Here is a 20898-nt window from a genome sequence, read left to right on the forward strand (position 1 = left end):
GTGCACTGACCACCAGGGGGCAGATGCTCTGACTGGTAGGTTATCTTGCTGCTGGGGTCCAGCTGATTGGGACTGAGCAAGATGGGCTGGACATGCCCTGGAGCCCTCCCACGGTTTCTCCCCGGCTGGCCAACCTCCCACGTCCTTCCCCAGCCCTGATAGTGCACCGGTGGGGTCCCTCGGCCTGGCCTGCACCCTCTTGCAATCCTGGACCCCTCGGGGGATGTTGGAGACAGCTGGTTTTGGCCTGATCCTGCAGGCCAGGCCAAGGTACCCCACGTACCCCACTGGTGCATGAACTTGTGCACCGGGCCTCTAAAATGTATCATATATATATATCACAGAGAAAACATAAATTCACTCATTCTACAAACATGTACTAGTCACCTGCTACATACATAGCACCCCAAACTGTGGGGTAGATAAAACAGCACTATCCCTATTTTATATATACGTAAACTAAGGCTCAGATAAGTTTGTATGCTAAAAAAAAGTGGGGGTCTAAGTCACAAGCTTCATTTATCCATGCTTACTTAATATGTTTTTTGAACTCCTACTATGTGCCACGCACTGTCACAGGTGCTAAAGATACAAGATGAGCAGAGTAGATGGCAAAAATAATGATAAATTGTTGCCGAAACCAGTTTGGCTCAGTGGATAGAGCGCCGGCCTGCGGACTGAAAGGTCCCAGGGTCGATTCCGGTCAAGGGCATGTACCTGGGTTGCGGGCACATCCCCAGTGGGAGATGTGCAGGAGGCAGCTGATCGATGTTTCTCTCCCATCGATGTTTCTAACTATCTCTCTCCCTTCCTCTCTGTAAAAGATCAATAAAATATATTTTTTTTAAATAATAATAATGATAAATTGTGGTGGCAAACATCAGGAGGACATGAAACCATCTTCCTATAGTAATGACACATGACCTGGCATCTGAAGGATAAGTAGGAGTTAGGCTTAAAGCAAGTTCCAGTAACTGCCAAAAAGGCAGAGCCAAATGGTGGACCAAGAGTGGCAACCATGGGTGAATACAGAAGCTGGTCACCCAGGGACACAACCAGATGGAGCCTGAGGATAATTAGCCTAAAGGTAATTACCAGGGCTCAACCAGGAACTGGGTCAACCCAGGAATGAACTGTCACAGTGGCAGGGACAGGCGCAGAAATGTGTCAAAACCAAGAAAACACTTCATATTTAAAACAAGAGATGCGAAAGTGCACGAAGAGCCCAGTTTTGTGGGCTGCTGCTGTCTCACTCCAGCTCCCTTCTATTCCCACATTGCTGTCAGAGGAAGGTCTTCAAGCACAGAATCAATGGCTTCTGACACTTGGGCAGCAAGTGGCAGAATTTAGAATTTGGTCCTTCCTGCTACAACCACAACATAGCTCAATCCTGGCTCTGGTGCTTTACCTCAGAAAGACCAACCTGATGCTTGGAATACAGTCTGTCTTTAAATAATATTCTGCTATAAACCCACAGCACCCAGCCTCTTCCACAGCAATAGAATAAAGAAAAATGGCTAATTGATTGTAAATAGTAACTAGTAAAGTGAGTAACAATTACAAGGCCAAGTCTTCTTCCAAAATACCGATCACCCCAAATTCTAAGAAATTTCAAACTTTACAAAATGCTATGATTGGGTTGGTTAGTTCACTTTTCATAACATTGTCATCATTGAAGCTTTTATCTCTCTAATGAGAAATTGAAGAAAAATTCTAAAAACTGAAAAACTAGTACAGACTGGGTCTGAAAATGTAAACGTCTTAGCATAGATTTCTCTCCGTTACTGAATAAAAACCTCAAAGCAGCTTATATTCTATAGTAAATGGGCTTTGGGTATAATTTTTATATGTGAAGAACTAAGTACAATCAATAGAACTGCAGAAAAGTAGGTTTGGAAAGGAGACAGGTCAAAATAGGTGACCCTAGGTTGCTGTCTCTAAATATATCGCACCTTGAGTCTCACCCATATCTGATTTAGATGATATTTATATGAGACTTTGGGCTCAGACCTTTGAGTTGAGGACATGTGAGATGGACATGAATTGGGGAGGGGGTAGGTGTCATTGCTGGAATGCTATGGTCTGAATGTTTGTTTCCTTCCCAAATCCATATGTTGAGATCCTAGCACTCAAGGTGATGATATTAGAAAGTGGGGATCTTTGGACGATGATTAGGCCACCCTTATAATTATTAATGGGATTACTGCCCTTGGAAAAAATCCTCAGAGAGATCCCTCTTCCCTTCTGTCATATGAGGACACAGCAAAAAAAATGGCCATCTATGAACCAAGAAATGGCTTCTCACCAGATACGAAATCTGCCAGTTCTTTGATCTTGGACTTCTCAGTGTCAAGAATTGTGAGAAATAAATTTCTGCCGTCTATAAGCTACCCAATGTATGGATATTTGTCATAGCATCCCAAATGGACTAAGACACCCAAGAACTTAACTATATTGCATCTAAATTCAACTCTTCATTTGTCAGTAGAAATAGAGGAAGTAATGGCATAATGCAAGGTCATTAATGATCTTGGGATCATAGAATCTCAGTGTGAGGAAGGACTATGAGGGTCATCTAATATCTTACAATTTAACAAACACTTATTGGAAGATTCAGCATATCTCAAATACTCTGTGTTTCTATAATCTATTGCTGCCTAACAATCTACCCCAAAATTTATCAGCTTAAAACAGTAGTCATGTATTTATTTGCTCATAGTTCTGCAATCTGGGCTGGATTTAGCTGGGCCCATTCATAAGGCTGCAGTCACTTAGAGATTCAATGGGGGCTAGAAAGCGAAGATGGCTTTACAACATGTCTGACACCTCAGCTGGGATGGCAGGAAGAGCTGGAGGCTGGTCAAGGATCTCTCTCTCTCTCTCTCTCTCTCTCTCTCTCTCTCTCTCTCTCTGGTCTCTCCAGGAGAATGCCTAGACCAGGGGTGGGCAACCTTTTTGTGAGTGCATGACCAAACCAGCAAAATCTCTGACTCAAAATTCTTCTGCGTGCCAACCCTAATTTTTTGAGAACATGTTACGCCTACTTGATATCTCTTAAGGTGTACGTATGTGAAGAACCTTGAAGAAATAATAAAATTCATTCAAGCGACAAAAACACAGTATATGATGATGAAAAATACATTTATTTTTTAATGTATACATGTACACTGATAGTCCGACAGAAAACTTTATGACTCCGTTTGATATTATCAGTGGGACTTTTGCTGCTGCATCACTGATGACAGAGATTTTACATCAGGTTTATATTTCATGACCTTCAGAGATATGCACGAGCTACTACTTTCATCCGTCAGGCTACTCCTATTACGAGACTTAACAAAATTCATCACTGAGAACAAAGATTCACAAGCGTATGTGGATGAAAACATGGAGAGTAACGCTGTTGCAAAGTTTTTTAAACAGAAAAAACTCGTCAATCCATGTTTATGGTCTTTAAGATAACTTGTTATGTAAAATTATTTATTTATCTAAGATTCACCTACACTGAATTTATCTGAAAAATAAAAAAGTCGATATTAAGAAAAAAATTGTAAATGGAAGCTTATAAGAGATGGTTTCGCGTGCCAGCAAAAGTAACTGGCGTGCCATGTTTGGCATGCGTGCCAGGGGTTGCCCACCCCTGGCCTAGACCTTGCATGGCCACCCAAGGCAGTGTGTCACTAACCACATTCTGTTGATCAAAGTAAGTAACAAGGCCAGCCTTAATTCAATGTGAGAGCAAATACTCTCCATTTCTTGAAGGGAAAAGATCCTGATCTTGAGACATTTGAAACCAGAGGTGGACTAAGTCTAACCAAAGCCACAACATAGATCAGTTTCTAATAGAATTGAGATGATTAGTCCCTCACCTTATTTGCCTAATGAGAAGTATGTGTCCTATCTGGGGAGAAATAATATTGACTTCAGTCTTTATTTTTTGCACAACATCCATCATACAATTAAGAAAAAAAGTACAAGACATTTGAAGATACAGGAAAGGTGTCTGATAATTAGAAAAAGTATACAACAGAAGCAGTCCCACAGATGATCCAGATGTTGGAGTTAGCAGTCAAGAACTTCAAAATAACTATTATAAATATGTTCAAGGAAGTAGAGTAAAAGATGGACGAAATGAATGAAAAGATGAGTAATTTCAAAAGAGAATTATAATCTACAGAAAGACAAATGAACATTTTAGAACTGAAGTACAAAATATTGGGAAATAAAAACTAATTTGACAGTTTTAATAACAGACTGGACACAGCAAAAGATAGGATTATATAACTCAAAGGCAGCAAATAGAAAATATCCAAAATGAAGCACATACAGAAAAAATAGGGGAATAAAACAGAAGAGAGCATTCAAGACATGTAAAACATAGGCAGGTGGCCTAATACATGTGTTTTAGGAGTCCCAGAATGAAGAGAGTGGGGAAAGCAATATTTGAAGATAGAATGACTGAGAATTTGCAAAACGCGAAAGATGGCAATTCAAAGATTCAAGGTTAGCAAACTCTAAGCAGGATAAATAGAAAGAAAACCAAGCATAGGCACATCATAGTCAAATTGCAGAAAACCAAAGATGAACAGAAAATCTTAAAAGCAGCCAGAGCGAATACACATACTTTCGGAGAAACAACAATAACACTATTGCTAACTTCAAACAGAACCTATGGAGAACCAGAAGACCACAGAATGACCTTGTTGAGGTTCTGAAAGAAAAAATAATCTGCTGACCGAAAATCCTGTACCCAGCGAAAATATCCTCTAAAAACAAAGATGAAATACAGATGTCAGACCAACAGAAACTGAGAGAATTCATTCCCTCTAGATTCACTCTATGAGAAATGTTAAAGGAAGTTCTTCATGTTGAACGAAAACTACTCCAGAGGAAAGCTGAGAACTGCTCAAAGGAATGAAGAACGTTGGAAAGGTTAAATGTGTGGACCCATATAAAAGAACATTGACTATGATTGCTTAAAGCAACAACAATAACTATCTCGGGCACTTCATAACATATGTAAAAGTATGTTATATGACTACAAAAATATGAAAGACGAGATAGAGGTAAATGGAGTTAAGTTATTCATGAAGTGGTAAAGAACTAATTTAAGGTAGATTAAAACAAGTCAAAGATGCATATTAATATATCTGGGGAAACTACTAAAGTAATATTTTAAAGGCATAATTAAAAAATTAATAGAGAAAAAATCATAGAGGAGATTAATGGAATAATAAAAACCCTTGATAACCCAAAAGTAGTAGAAAATTGAATAAAAGAACAAAGAACATATGGGACAAATAGGAAAGAAATACCAAGATGGCAGTCTTCAACTCAGCGATATCAATAACTAAATAGACTAAGCATTCCAATGAAAAGATACAGATTTTTCTGAATGAATGTTTTTTTTTAATCCAATGGTATATATACAATTTATGAGAGCCACATTGTAAATATAAATACGCAGGCAGTTGTGCGCCAGGTTCCCAAGATGTCATTCCCTAAGTACAAGCCCTGGCGCCTGGCCACCCTGCCCCTACCCAGCTCTGGGAACCTGCCGGCCCCAGCCAGAGGTGGGCCATAGATCCAGCTAAAGGGCGTGCCTGCTTCTGTACAATGACTGCAGCTGCCAGGCGCCTCGAAGATTCTGCTTTGACTCGTTGGACCTACGTATGGTCAGCAAATGTCTATCCCAATTTCAGACCCAACTCCCAAGAACTCATTCTTAGGAGTTTTGGTTGGAATTGGGTCCCTCCTCTTCTGGTATTACATTTTTAAAACTAACAGAGTTAGAAAAGAAAAACTTATCTGAGAGGGAAAATTGGATGGAACATTTAAAGTCTTAGGTTAAGTCTGACAATGATGACCTATGTATTATTGTTTAATAAATCTATTAATCATTAAAAATAAATAAATACAAATATGCAATGATGTAGAAAGCAGAAGGATGGAGAAAATATGCCAAGCAAATAGTAACCAAAAGAAAGCTGGGGTGGCAATATTAATATCAGATAAAGCAGATTGTGAGATAAGAAATATTCGTAAGGGTTAGAGGCCACACTGCACAGTGATGAAAGGGGTCGATTAAACAGAACATAACAATCCTAACTCTGTGTGCATTTACTAACATAGTTTCAAAATATGTAAAGCAAAATGACAGACATAAGAGGAGAAATAGACAAATCTATGAGCACAGTTGGAGATTTTTAAACACAATTGTCTCAGTGCAGAAACAGAACATTCTAAATTCCTTGTATTTTTCAGGAGGAAGATAGAGATGGTGATTAACTCCATATTTCAAATTAAATATGCGTAGCAATATTTTAAAGGTAGCCACTAAAATAAACAAAGCACGTACTTTCCAAACCACTAAAGGGAAAAATAGGGGAGGGGCAAGAAAGGAGAAAACACTTAATACGCTTCATACATTATTAAGTTTGATAAATGTAAGTCTCAATGGGACTGCCTGAGCCCAGCACGGTTCCCAATGGACCAAGGATGAGCAGGGGAGCCGTGTGTACTGACGACCTAATGTCCATTTGGGGATTCAGAAAAATCCTGAATCTGACTGTCCTTTCCTTGAGTAAATCTTCTCAAGTTTCTAGCATATGGTAGGTGCTCAGGACACATTTGCTGAAGGATGACTTTGCGCTTGAAGATCAAACAAATATTGCTCATTTTTGAGGTCTCTCAGTTTCAGACTGACTCCAAAAGGCTGTTTGTGAGCATCATCAAAGAAAAAAGCCTTGAAAAATCATGTTAGCCCACCACTCTCTCAAATAGAGCATGAGAAGCAGCTTTCGACATGCAGTTTCTGAATCTTTTCATTCATTCATTCACTGGCCCATTCATTTCTTCTCTTAATCCTCCATGCATGCATAGATCAAACATTCAAGATAGTCCTTGCCCTGAAGATATTAATAATGTGGACGAGAAGACAGGTGGATAGAAGGATAAATACAATACAATGTGATATGTACAACCCAAAAATTAATAAAGAAAAGCTACACAGGGAAGGAGAAAGAGAGAGACCAGGTTTTCCTGAACAGTGCATTCCACTCTTTTTTTATGTTAGTCCACATTTTATAACAAAATACACACACACACACACACACACACACACACACACACACACGACAATATTATCTCATATTCCTCAATAGTTTCTGTTCTTTTCTATTTCTCAGCCTGAACTGAGTTCTGCTTTATTGTTTAATTATCTTTTAAAATAGTAAAAGTAGTTAGAGTTCAAAAATAAAAACTATTTTAAAAGCCAGTCAGTGAAAAATCTTGCTCCCAGCCCTATTCCACAGTCCCGTTCCCAAATTCCGCCCCCCCCACCCCCACCCAGATAACCACTATCCTTAGTTTTTTGTGTGTGTGCTTCCAGGTCTTCATGCGATAAGGATGGCTGCTTCTTTATAAAACTAGAAGTAAGTATGGATATATGAACATACAGTCTTAAGTTCCCCTTTTCTTGCCCACATGGTTATTCAATATTGTTGACAACTTTCTTTTTTAAAGAAGTTATCTCAGAGATTTCTATTATCAATACTGATCCAAAGGGATGTTAGTTTGTTTGTTTGATTTTTTTTGTCCTGGACTTCAGGTTGGTTTTTAATTTAAAACAGCTTTATTGAGCCATAATTGACACACAATAAATGATACCGTTTTAAAGGGCCCAATTTGATGTGCCCATGAAACCATGACCACAATCAACATAGTGAACACAACCTGGCCGGTGTGGCTCAGTTGATTGAGCATTGTTCCCTGCACCAAAAGGGCACTGGTTTGATTCCTGGTCAGGGCACACGCCCAGGTTTTGGGTTCTATCCTTGGTTAGGGTGCATATGGAAGGCAACTGATGGATGTTTCTCTCTCACATCGATGTGTCTCATAAACACATCCATCACCCCCAAGAGTTCCCTTGTGTCCTTCTTTAATCCCACCCCCCTGGTCCTCCCAACCACATCTCCATTCCCAGACAGCCACTGATCTGCTTCCTGTCACTATAGACTGGTTCTCATTTTCTAGAATTTTACATAAATGGAATGATACCACATGTGCTCTTTTGGGGAGGGGTGGCTTCTTTCATTCAGCATAATTATTTTAAGATTCATACATGTTGCTGAGTTATCAAGAATTCATCCCTTTCTGTTGCTAGGTAGTATTCCATTGTGTAGAAAGCACAATCTGTTTATCCATTCATCTGCTTATGGACACTTTGGTAGTTTCTAGTTTGGGGCTGTTACAAATAAAGGTGCCATAAAGAGTAATGTGAAAGTCTTTGTATGAACATATATTTTCATTTCTCTTAGGAACAGAGTGACTGAGTCATATGGTGAGTATATGATTAACATTTTAAGAATTTTCCAAAACGTTTGTATGATTTTATATTTTCACCAGCAGTGTATGATAATTCAGTTGCTCTCTAGCCTCATCAACACTTACCTCCAGTCTCTTCAATTTGAGACTTTCTAATAGGTGTAGAGTGATATCTCATTGTAGTTGTAATTTGCATTTCTCTAATGATCAATAATGTTGAAAATTTCTTCATATGCTTATTTGATATTCATGTTATCTTAGTTTTATTGATTTTTCTCTATGGTTTTTCTGGTTTTTGTTTTATTGATTTCTACTCTGATCCTTATTTATCTTTATTTCTTTTCTCTGCTTATTTTAGGTTTCATTTGCCTTTTTTAAAAATTGATTTCAGAGAGGAAGGAGGGGGAGAGAGAGAGAGAAAAAACATCAATGATGAGAGAGAATCATTGATTGGCTACCTCCTACACGCCCCCCACTGGAGGTCAAACCTGCAACCCGGACAAGTGCCCTTGACTGGAATCAAACCCAGGACACTTCAGTCCACAGGCCGAGACTCTAGCCACTGAGCCAAACAGGCTAGAGCTATTTGCCCTTTTTTTATGAGATTTTTAAGGTGGGAGCTGAGGTAATTGATTAGAGACCTTTCTTCGATTTCTGATTTCACTCCTGGTTTTGTCTTCGATCCCTGGATCTAGAAATGTGTTATTTAGTTTCCAAATATTTGGGGGATTGTCTAGATATCTTTCTCTTACTTATTTCTAACTTAATTCCTTTATAGTGAGAGAACATACTTATTCCTTTCCATTTTTTTTTGAGACTTGTTTTATGATCCAGAAAAGGTCCATCTTGGCAAATGATCCACATGCACTTGAAAAGAATGTGTATTCTGCTGTTGTTTTGAAAATGGTTTTATAAATGTCAATAAAGTCAAGTTGGTTGATAGTGTTGTTCAAATCTTCTAAATCATTACTGATTTCTTATCCACTTGTTCCATCAGTTATTGAGAGAGAGGTATTAAAAACTCCAAGTATAACTTAAGGTTTGTCTGTTTCTCTTTGCATTTTGTCACTTTTGCTTATGTATTTTGATGCTCTGCTCTTAGGTGTTTAACATTTAGCTTTGTTATGTCTTCTTGAATGGACCCATTCAATTCTTAATGAAATGATACTCTTTGTGACTGATGATATTTTTGTCCTGAAATTTTCATTGCTATTCCCACTTTTAAAAAAAAACGTGTTACCATAGTGAATCTTTTTCTATTCTTTTATTTTTAACATATTTGTATTTATATTTAAAGTGGTTTTCTTGTAGGTGGCATGCAATTGGTTCTTGCTTTTTTCCTTTGTCTGAAAATCTCTCACTTTTAATTGGGGTATTTAGGCCATTTGCATTTAATGTGATTATTGATATGGTTAGGTTTTAATCTATCACCTTGTTATTTTTTTATTTGTATCATCTGGAGCTTTTTTTTCTGCTGCCTTCTGTATTAATTGAATATTTTTAGTGATTCAATTTTATCATTTTTGTTGGATTGTTAGCTATAACTCTTTGTGGGATTGTCTTAGTGGTGGCTTCAGGTATAATATACATATTTAACTTACCACAGTCTACCTTCAAGTGATATTATATGACTTCATATATGGTATGAAAACATTACAACTATACACTTGCATGTCTTCCCTCCTAGACTTTGTGCTATTTTTGTCATTTTATTTATCATTTTACTTCTACATGTATTAGAGCCCCCCCAAATTCATTGCTATTATTTTTATTTTAAACAGCCAACTATCTTCTAAGAAGATTTAAATAAGAAAAAAATTCTATTATATAATCACATTGCGTTTTTGTTGTGCTTCATTCCTATGTGTCAATCCCTATTCCATCTGGTATCATTTGCCTTCTGCTTGAACATTTCTTGTAGTGCAAGTCTTTCCGATTTCTTATGTCAGAACAAGTCTTATTTTCAACTTTGTTTTTGAAAAACATTTTAATTAAGTAAAATCTAGGTTGACAGTTTGAGTGTTTTAAAGAGGCTGTTCCACTCCTCTGGCTTCTATGGTTTCTGAAGAGAAAGCTGCTGTCCTCTTTTTCTTGTCCTCTGTATGTAACGTGTCTTTTACCTCTGGCTGCTTTCAAGATTTGCTCTCTCTCTCTCTTTTTTTTTCTTTAAAGAATTACAGAACTTTTTTTTTCTTAGTCTTATTAAGGATTGCTCTTTTTTTACTGGTGTTATGTAAATTGATTTATGTACTTTGGTGTAGTTTCCATGCTTCTTCTGCTTGAGGTTCATTGGTTTTATGGTTTATAGTCTTCATCAAATTTGTAAGCTTTTTGGCCATTCTTCTTCAAATATTTATTCTTTCCCTCTCCCTTTTCTTCCAGGAACTCCACTGACATGTATGGCTATCCACTTGAACCAGTCCCTTAGCAAACTGATACACTCGGTTTTTCTTTTCCCCTTTTCTTTTTACTTTCTTTAGTCTTTCCTTTTTGGGTTTCCTTTTGAATTGCTTCTATAGCTATATCTTCAGGTTCATTGATTTTTTTTCTTCTACAATGTTTAAATCTGCTGTTAACCCATACAGTGAATTCTTTTCATCTCAGACATTATTGTTTTCTCTTCTAGAAGTTCAATTTTGATCTTTTTTTATATCTCTCATGTCCCACCTTAACATGTTCAATATTTTCTGTAGTTTCTTAAACATATGGAATACAGTTAAAGTTGTTTTAGTGTTCTTTTCTACTAATTATATCATTAATGTACATTGTAGGTCAGTTTCAATTGGCTGGTTTTTCTTTTCAATAAGAGTCATATTTTTCTGCTTCTTTGCAAACTTGTTAACTTTTATTGAACACTAAACCAATCATGCTAGATATTGTACATTTGAGAATGGGATACAAGTGTATTCCTATAAATATTCTTTTTTTAAAAAAATACATATTTTTTATTGATTTGAGAGAGAGAGAGAGAGAGAGAAACATCAATGATGCCTCCTGCATCCCCCCCACGGGGGATCGAGCCCACAACCTGGGCATGTGCCCTGATCGGGAATCAAACTGTGACCTCCTGGTTCATAGGCCCACGCTCAACCACTGAGCCATGCCGGCTGGGCTTCTATAAATATTCTTGAGCTTTGTTCTGGGATGTGGCTAAATTACCAGGAAAGAGTTTGATCACTTCAGGAATTACCTTTATGCTTTGTTAGGTGAGGACAGCGCAGCATTTAATCCAAGGCTAATCCTACCCCAAAACTGAGACAAAATATTTCTAAATACTATACCAAGTACTCTGAAAATTGGACTTAACATAGTCAAAGGAGCCTCATCCTTCAATTAACTTTCCACTATTTTATAAATCAGCAAATGGAGACATTTTGAGGTCATAATATGGATTTTTTTTAAAAAAATAAAGTTTTTCATTAGAAGAATACCTTTTTTAAATAAAAATCTATAAAATACCAAAAAAAAAAAAAATCAGGGGAAAAGAATCTCCTGTATTTCCACTCCCTAGCGATACATCCTGTTAACATTCTGGGTGCTTCCCTTACTTCCCTAGTAGGCAAGATCTTTGTCGTAACGGAGGGATTCTCTCCTCCCAAAGTTATCGAACTTTTTTAAACTTCAGCAAATTAGGGGATGCTTTGATTCAATCTAAGAGAAAATAATCCATCTTAACATGCATTTCTTGTTCTCAAGGAGATTAACATAAACCACCTGGGAGCCCTGCCAGCTGCCCACAGCCAGCCCAGCCCTGCAGTGAGCTCCCAGGCCCACATGTTTGTTTCTAGCATCCTTCCTTCGGGTTTAATAAGCTGAAGGAACTACCAAGGATTCCCTCACTCTCCCCCGTTTTTTTAGGAAGCCTCGGCTCACAGCTGTACTTCCGGTCTGGGGGCACACTATACTTCCGGTCTGGGGGCACGCTGTCTTTGACCAAGCTGTGACAGCCGCAGTTTACCTCCAGACTTTTTCACTTAAGGAACAAGTGCTTGCCATGTGCTGAGCCTTACGTTTGTGTGGGGTTTTACAGAATGACTCCTGGCTCTGAAGGACATCATAGGCTGGGGTGGGGGGTGGGGGGCATATAACACAGGGACCGTAATGCTGAGTACACTGATCCCCTGTGTTGTTTCAAGACCTTGCAGGACTTTTAAGAGAGAGGTAGGAGGCAGAACTCTACCTTGCCCTCTGCTGGGAGCATCTGGAAAGGTTTGGGGTTTGGTTTTGGTTTCTGTTTTTTACAAGAATACCAAACATATTTATTAGCACTAACAAGCAGCCATAACAAGATATAGCAAGCAGAAACATACATTAGCAGTCAAAGGGCTAGTGTTGCATGCAAATAGCGCTGTTCTTTATTGTAGCCTTGGCAATAACCATAGGGATGTGCAATAACATTCTGTAGCAGCAGAAACTGAGGAGCACTCGCCAGTGGTTCAGAGCACTTTAACACAGACACAGGAATGAACTCAACTACTTTAGTACAAAATGTTAGGACAGAATTGTGAATTCATTCAATACTGATAAGCAAACACTAGAACTTGTTATTACGTCCAAAATAGCTCACTCAAGTAGTATTGCATACTATTCCAATTGACCAAAAGGTGCTAAGTAAAGTTATTTACAGATACAATGGTTGTAGTACCTTTTTAAAATTTTTTTAATCCTCACCGAGGATATGTTTTTATTTATTTTTTTAGAGATAAAGGAAGGGAGAGAGAGAGAAATATCAATGTGAGAGAAACATCTATCAGTTGCCTCTCCCATATGCCCTGATTAGGAATCGCACCCATAACCTTTTGGTGTATGGGCCAACACTCCAACCAACGGGGCCACCTGGCCAGGGCTATCCAGTACCTATTAAATCTGAAATTTAGGTTTCAGATTTTCTACTAAAAATTAATTGCACTGAAATTCTTTAATTGTGCTTAAGCAATCCAGTTATGAGTTTACTAACAAAGAGGGAAATACTGCCATCCAAATTACTAGTTACAGTCTAGCAATAATGTCAACATCGGCAACCCATGTAGTTACCATTATCTGACTTGTTTGGACATCTTCTGGTTTCAGTTTCTTCCTGGTCCCCAAATTCATCGCGGGCAGAGGAAAAGGTCCAACTTTAATGAATCAACAATGAGACTGTACCGGTTGACGTTAAAATCACAGGCCTAGATCGCAGGAGCTATTCCCAATGTTTATTTTAAGTTAAAGCACTCATTTTTTTAAAAAAAAAATCATACCTAAGGCCTTTAAATAAAATTCTACCAATTATATACACATGCATTTTTAAGAGCTAATTCTATTTGGAAAACCTGGTTTACTTAACAGTACCTTTTGCGGAAGAGACAAGAAGACTGAGTATAAACTATATCAGTACTTAAGTGCACTGCGCTAAGTGGCCAGAAAATGGAATTTTTTTTTTCTAAAAGGAAGGCAGTCTTTATTTTTTGGACTTCCAAAGCCTAAAGCTTGATTTATAGTAATTACAAACATTGCTACTTTTGGAAGTTGATAGAAAATTTCTTTAAAAAAATAATAATTTCAAACACAAGTCACACTGTTGAAATACTCATTCAACATCATTGGATCATTTGTTCCTGAGTAAGAAATAGAATTCTTCATAGCAAATGCCCCAGAGTTGCCTCACTCAGTTACTACAGCCATTAAAACCAAACAGCTAAATCAGCAAAATGCCGTCTCTGTCTGTTGCCCCCACAAGCACCACATTTATGTAACAGCACATGGCATCTGGCAGATACTAACACTAAGCCTCCATACTGCACTGAAAACCTAACACGGGTGTGTGTGCTGCCTACAGGTGTGCTGGCTGATGCACATAAAGGCAGACCTACGAAATGCCCTTGGGGGACAGGAGAGTTTACCTTGCCTCGACTGGTTCTCATTCTAACCTGTGAATGCTAACTTATTGTTTATCATGATGCTCTTTTTAAAAGTCCTATAACATTGACAGCAAAGGAAGTCCTCCATCCATCACATGTAGTGCATCTGCAGATTACTACACTGCAGACATACTGCGGGCTAAAAGAGAAAGTCCCATTTAGTGACAAAGCAAATAATGGTTCCAAAACATGCAAGAACTGGAATCTTTATGATGTTCCAAAAGTTACAGTGGAGTGAAATGCACAAGGGCGATGAACATCAAAGCTAAAGTTGTGATTCTACTGTCCCATGCGGGCTGGCGGGGATCTGCTGCACTGCGGGAGCTCAGAGAAGAGGACTTTGGATGAGTCCCCGAGCAAATGTGTACCTCAAGTTCCTCCCCAAGAAGGGCTTTGCTCTGTACCCGCCCGTCACTGTCCAGCAACAGAAACGGCCTGTGGTCTGGAGCAAATCGGGCACAAGAAGTGTGTGTGATTAGTCTGTGTGCGACTTTCCGAGCGTCCTGTGTGCGGGCGCAGGCGTGGCTCTCAGACACCTGGAGGTGCTACTGCCTGCGTGGCTGCCAGCACAGCGTGGCGGCGTCCTCCTCTGAGTCACAATTAGCTGTGGAATTGCGGAACTGTCCCCGCGTATTACAGTCACTCAGGAGCCAACTTTGGTTCCAGTTTATGTAACAGATGACCCTGTGCAGTGGCTTCAAATGTATGTGTTTCTGCACTGAGAAGGGGTCAACCCCTTATTCTATACTATGTCGCCTTCTCTCCCTCAGCTTCTCTTCATCCAAGGATGGATCAATGTATCCAGAAATGTTGAATGTGGGCTCACAGCAGCTGAGTGTGTTTAATCAAATGCCATTTGGGGGCTAAATCTGAGCCTGCAGGAAAAAGACATTTCTCACGCATTCATTTAGAAAGGTGTGTTTTTCTTGTATTAGAAGAGAGGGGCTTTGATTGCTTGTAAATTCTCGTGGGGAAACACAAGCCCACACTGTCCTGCCACCTCTGTCTCAGAGAGCGACCTCCTACGGGGGTGCAGGAACACCGCCCACACCTGTGTGGGGCTCACGCCAAGTGGCCTCTCTCCTGTGACGTCACTTTGAGTTCTACCAAACTTTTTATCAGCATCCAGAGAACTGTGAGTCTTTGTAGAACAGGAATGTTTTTCTTCCCACCCCATGGAGCACGTCAAGGGTAGCAATCTCTTCTTGTAAGTCTTGCTCCCGGTTGACACACAAATCATTATCCGTTTCAATGCTTATTTCACCCATCTAAGGGATTTCAGTGGCATAATTTCAGTTTCTCCTTGAAGAATTCTCTGAAGGGTTTAATCCCAGTAGGAAAGCAACATTTTCTGAGCTGAGTCTCTTATACTGATGTTATCTTGGACAAACATCTGTTGGAGTTCATGTCCACATTTTCACCACGGATTCCTCCCTCATGGCTGAAGACATTCTGACACCTGTATCTGAAGTTAGTCCATATTTTTCCTGCTTTATCCATTGATGATAAGATTGGGACCAATAGGAGGCCGGGCTTTGGAGGGACGGAGACTTGAAGGAAATGTGTGGTTCCTCTGACCCCAGATACCCATGGTGTCCTTAACCTGCTACACCCACTGAAACCTGCCCACCGGTTTTCATTCCTCCGGTAGACCTGACTCTGTGGCATCTCAATACATCTTATAAACGGTGTGTGGGAGACAGAGCAACTGAGGAGATCCACTTTCCCACTCCACTTTCACCTTGGGTGCCCCTTCTCTTTCAGACAACACATGTATGTTATCAGTGGCCTACAGGCAGGCCAAGATAGTAACTCATTCATTAACCCTTTACTGTGTGCCAGCCTCTCTCCTACACATTTCACAAAAGTTAACACATTTTTCTGCACAACAACCCTATGAGGGAGAGCTGTTACTCCTGTTTTCTAGATGAGGAAACTGTGGTACAGGAAGTCCCTCTCTCCTAGATTCCACCTGAGGCCCTAGCTACCATCTTGCCTACATCTTGCAGCAGTGGGTTTTCAGGGCAAGCCCAATTTCTGGCCTAGTAAGAGGGAATGGTGGTGCCCCCAAAAGAAAAGCAGCAGGGTTGGAATGAAGGACAACTCACAGTTCTGCGTGTGTGCCAGGTGCAGCTACTGTACCGGCAGTATCCTATTTCCTTGTCATTTCCTCCAATGCTTCTTTTTATCCTCAAATTATCCTTTTAATCCAGGCTGAGTCTAAGCCCCAGAGTTTGCTCAAAGTCACAGCCACTTAATGTCAATGTCAGAATTCAAACCCAGGAAGGATGCCAAAGATTAGGCCTTTCCTCTACTCGGTGCTGCTTTGACTTGGGGAAAGGTGGCCTTTCGGTGCCTCTGAACTGAGAAACCCAAATCCTCTCCTTCCCCCTATGAACACACCCTGACATTCTTTCATAACATCCTACAGATATTTGATATTCATTGAGCACCTACTATGTAGCTGACACTTTTCTAGGCCCTGAAGACAAAGTAGTGAACAAAAGTCACTATCATTCCAGGGAGTAGTGGGGCACACAAGACAAACGAACAAACACAAAGGCCTCTCTCCCTCCCCAAAGAATCATTCCCAGATGCACTGCCAGGAGCATAGAGACCCCTTAGGGGTCCAAACAAAGGGACATATTGAAACACGGGTGTCTGGATCGAGGAAGTAAACAACTTTAATGACTGGGTAACACATCTTTTTGAAAGTCGGATGGTTTCCGATCATTTGCTTTCAACAAAATTGAATAAGGACCTTCTGGAGTTGTCAGCTTAAAATAAGTGATGATGATGATTACTATGAGATTTTTGGCACATTATTTGGGAGGAGTTCCCAAAAAATGGAATGATATTGCTACAGCAAAACCCTTTCCATTCCCATTTATTTTATGTGAACAAGTGTTCTTAGCCATTGCCAAAAAAAATAGGAATAGAATGATGCAGAACTTGAGAAAAAATCACCTACTCTTGCACTGAGATATATCTGCAATAAATTTCCCTTTATCAAAATGTGATACTATATGTTATTTTGATTAATCATGCAATAGTAATACTGGCAATGTTAGGTAAAAAGAAGTTTTTAGAGGATCATGATCTCAGGAAATGTTCTTACAAATTACATTTCAATGTAGAAGTATGATAGACTTGCAAGCATAAAATTATATTACCTGAGGATAAACTTCTGTGGGAGGAAAATGGGATAGGAATACAAGTTCAAGGAGAAAGGGGAGTAATATAAAATTTCTTATACTTAACAAAGTGATATTACTTGTTTTACATATATAAGTGGATGATGGTATAGAATTGCTATGATATTTAAATTCCATTGGATGGCATTCAAAACTGTGAGGTAACACTTTTATTTTAAAATGTCAATTTTCTTTCCAATTTGTATGCATTGTATATCATTTTCTTGGCTAATGACCGTGGCTAGAACCTTCAGTACAATACTGAATAGAAGTGGTGAGAGCAGACATCCTTGTCGTGGTCCTGACCTTAGGAGAGAGGACATGCAGCCTTTCACCATTGAGCACGATGTGAGCTGTGGGTTTTTCACAAACCCCTTTATGAGGCTGAGGAAGTTCCCTTCTAGTTTGTTGAGTATTTTGCATGAGAGGAGTTTCAAAAAAGCTACTTTGGTGAGTAACTCACCCACCAAAGGAGCAAAATGTTTGATAGCTCAAGTTCAAGTTCCTTAGATGCCCTGCAATACCCCAGCACTAAGCACCGTGCCTGTACATAGAAGGGATCCAATAAGTGTTAGTGGAGCAAACTACCTCCCCCCTCCCCTTGATTTTTATAGCCCAGTGATACTGAGCCGCTTCCGGGTCCGCACACACCATGCTCAACTGCTGCCCAGGTGTCATCTCATTCAGGCAACGCCTCTCTCCTCACCCCTCCTCAAATCCTGAGCTTAGTGGGCCTCTTTATTTGAGCTCCTGTGGTACTTTGTGCATCTGCCATTGTGCATTGCATTTATTTACTTATGCGTCCATCCCCCCACTAATCTAGATAGGTGATATGGTGTGTGGGTAAGAAAAGGGTGACATGATGTGTGAGTAAGAGTATGGTGACATACTGTGTGGGTAAGACCCCGGCTGCCCACATGCAAAACCCTGCCTCTTACTAGTTTGTGTGACTTTGTTTGTGCCTCAGTTTCCTAATCTGTCAAACAGATGACAATAGTACCTATGTCATAGGGTTGTTTGAGGGTTGAGAGACAACAATGTCTAGTAAACAGTAATTATTATGTAAGAGCTGGCTATTACGTCCTACAGGTCATGGCCCGTGTTTGTTTTTCTCTTCTCTGCTTTTCAAAGCCCTTAGTCTAATGCCTGGCCTGCAGTGGGTACTCAATAAATGTTTGTCATGAGGGTGAGCATGGTGCAAAGTATCTGAAAAAAAAAATAGATGCTCCCCATTTCAATGTATTTCTTAAATTGTCTTCACTTTGACCCTAAGATTGCCGAGTCCTTATGGTGCTCCTCTCCTAGGTCACATTGAGTCTGGAGGCTTAGCCACTGCTCAAAATGGGGAAAGGACTTCTGGTTTTCAGTCCGTTACTTTTAAAAATATATATATTTTTATTGATTTCAGAGAGGGAGAGAGAGAGAGAGAGAGAGAGAGAAAGAAACATCAATGATGAGAGAATCATTGATTGGCTGCCTCCTACATGCCCCCTACTGGGGATCAAGCCGGCAACCCAGGCATGTGCCCTTGACCGGAATCAAACCCGGAACCTTTCAGTCTGCAGGCCGATGCTCTATCCACTGAACCAAACCAGCTAGGGCCAGTTTGTTACTTTTATTGTCCAAGTCTGCATAGTCCTTTGAACATGTTAAATATAGCAGAGCATCTCTCCTGGCCTGGCAGCCTCCTAGGGCACCACATCTCATGCTGTTCGTAGTTTACCTTAAATTACATCGGCATTTGGAATCAAGGCAAGAGAAGCATATTCTGCTGAAGAGGTTTAAGAAAGGTCTTCTGCTACTTCTAGACCTTAGATGGGCTCCAACATGTCCCTGTTTTGGCAACTCACATAGACATGCCGTAAAACTTTCTTAACCATTCCCCTAGTGTCCTACTCCCAGATTGCTGCTTCTTTTTAATTGTCTTTAAAAAAAAAACCAACAATCTACTTTTTCAAAACAAAATACTTGGGCAAATTAAAACGTTTGGCAAAGGCAGGACATTTGTAGCTGCCAGTTACTTGAAGTTACACCCAGGTGCAGCTTGAGTTCTAATCAACAATTCCTTTGCCAGGAGAGGTTAGCGACCATTCTAATCAGAAGGTGGCTTTGACAAAATGGCTCAGAGTAACTGAACGCCACAAACTTTGCCAAGCACAGCTCTTTTAGAGCAGCCATTACACAAATTAACAAGCAACCCATGTCAGCAGTGGAAACCTGTTTCAATAACACCTCTGGCACTGATCGGGATTGGAACAGCATAACAACATATAAGGGAGCCGACCTCTCTGGTTGCCTGATGATATCTATGCGGGAGACAGAGTCTTGCTGGGATACTGTCGTCCCTGCCTTGAGTAAACTTTTCATTCATGCTGTGGCCAAAGCATCCAAAAAGACAGAGAAATCCAGAAGAACAGAGATCATAAGAACTCTCTGGTATCTTCCTACTAATGAATGTTTAACACATATTAGCTTGTTTTCTTTTTGTTGTTAATCCTCACCCAAGGACATTTTTTCCATTGATCTTTAGAGAGAGTGGAAGGGAAAGAGGGAGGGAGGGAGGGAAGGAAGAGAGAGACAGAGAGAGAGAAACACCGATTGGTTGCCTTTTGTATGGGCCCCGGGGGCTGGGGATCAAACTTGCAACCCAGGTATGTGCCCTTGACTGGGAATCAAACCTGTGACCCTTTGGTGTGCAGGCAAATGCTCTAACCACTGAGCCACCGGTCAGAGCTAACTTGTTTTCTTGATATACCAAGAGTGATCTTGTGGGCAGGGCAAATCCTCATCACTTCAAACTTCTCTGGCAGGTATTGTTACCCGTGAAAAAGAACTGAGCACTGGGCATGATCAGCTTGCAATCCTTGCTGCCTCCCCAGAGCACTCCCAGGGAGCAGAGCGAGGGCCCTACCAGCCTCAGGAACCTGGGATCTCTAACATCCTCATTGCTAGAGAATGCCCTCCCCGCTCCAACCTTCATGCCTGGTCAGAGCATCCCAACGGCCAATGCTAAGACCTCGAAGAACTTACATGCTTTCCTGCCCCACCAAGCCAAAGCTTGTACTCTTTCATCTCCTCCATCTACTCCCCTCGCCCCCTTCACTCCAGCACAGTTTCCTTGTGAAGTTTAAGCTTCCATAGAACAAAGCCAGAAAGGGGGTTATCTCTAAGTAGTTTCTGGTCTCTAGCCTCTCCAAGGATCAGGGAGCCCAAGAAGGTGGCTTACTTGCTTGGAAAGTGCCAGCTGCCTTGGGTGTTTCCCATAGACTGCCCAGACAGGCTATGCTGGATAATCTGTTTGCCCTCCCATAACCACCCTCCACCCTTCTCCACCCTGCTCTGTGCCCTAAGAGGCTGGCTAGGGTGACCGAGTCCTGCGGGAGACTGCATCACCCAGGCACCCTTCTGACTTCCAGCTGGGGTTTGTCAATGGGAGGTGTCAGCCTGAGAGGATGAGAGGAGAAAGAAGTTGGGTGTTT

The 20898-nt window shown here is 40.3% G+C and overlaps 1 pseudogene; it reads right to left on the reverse strand.

Annotated features, from left to right (window-relative positions):
* Positions 1–14449: 14449 nt before the first annotated feature.
* On the reverse strand, positions 14450–16248 carry LOC102261049 (annotated as a pseudogene).
* Positions 16249–20898: the final 4650 nt, after the last annotated feature.

This window comes from Myotis brandtii, unplaced genomic scaffold (assembly GCF_000412655.1).
Source record: "Myotis brandtii unplaced genomic scaffold, ASM41265v1 scaffold687, whole genome shotgun sequence".
Classification (NCBI taxonomy): Eukaryota; Metazoa; Chordata; class Mammalia; order Chiroptera; family Vespertilionidae; genus Myotis; species Myotis brandtii.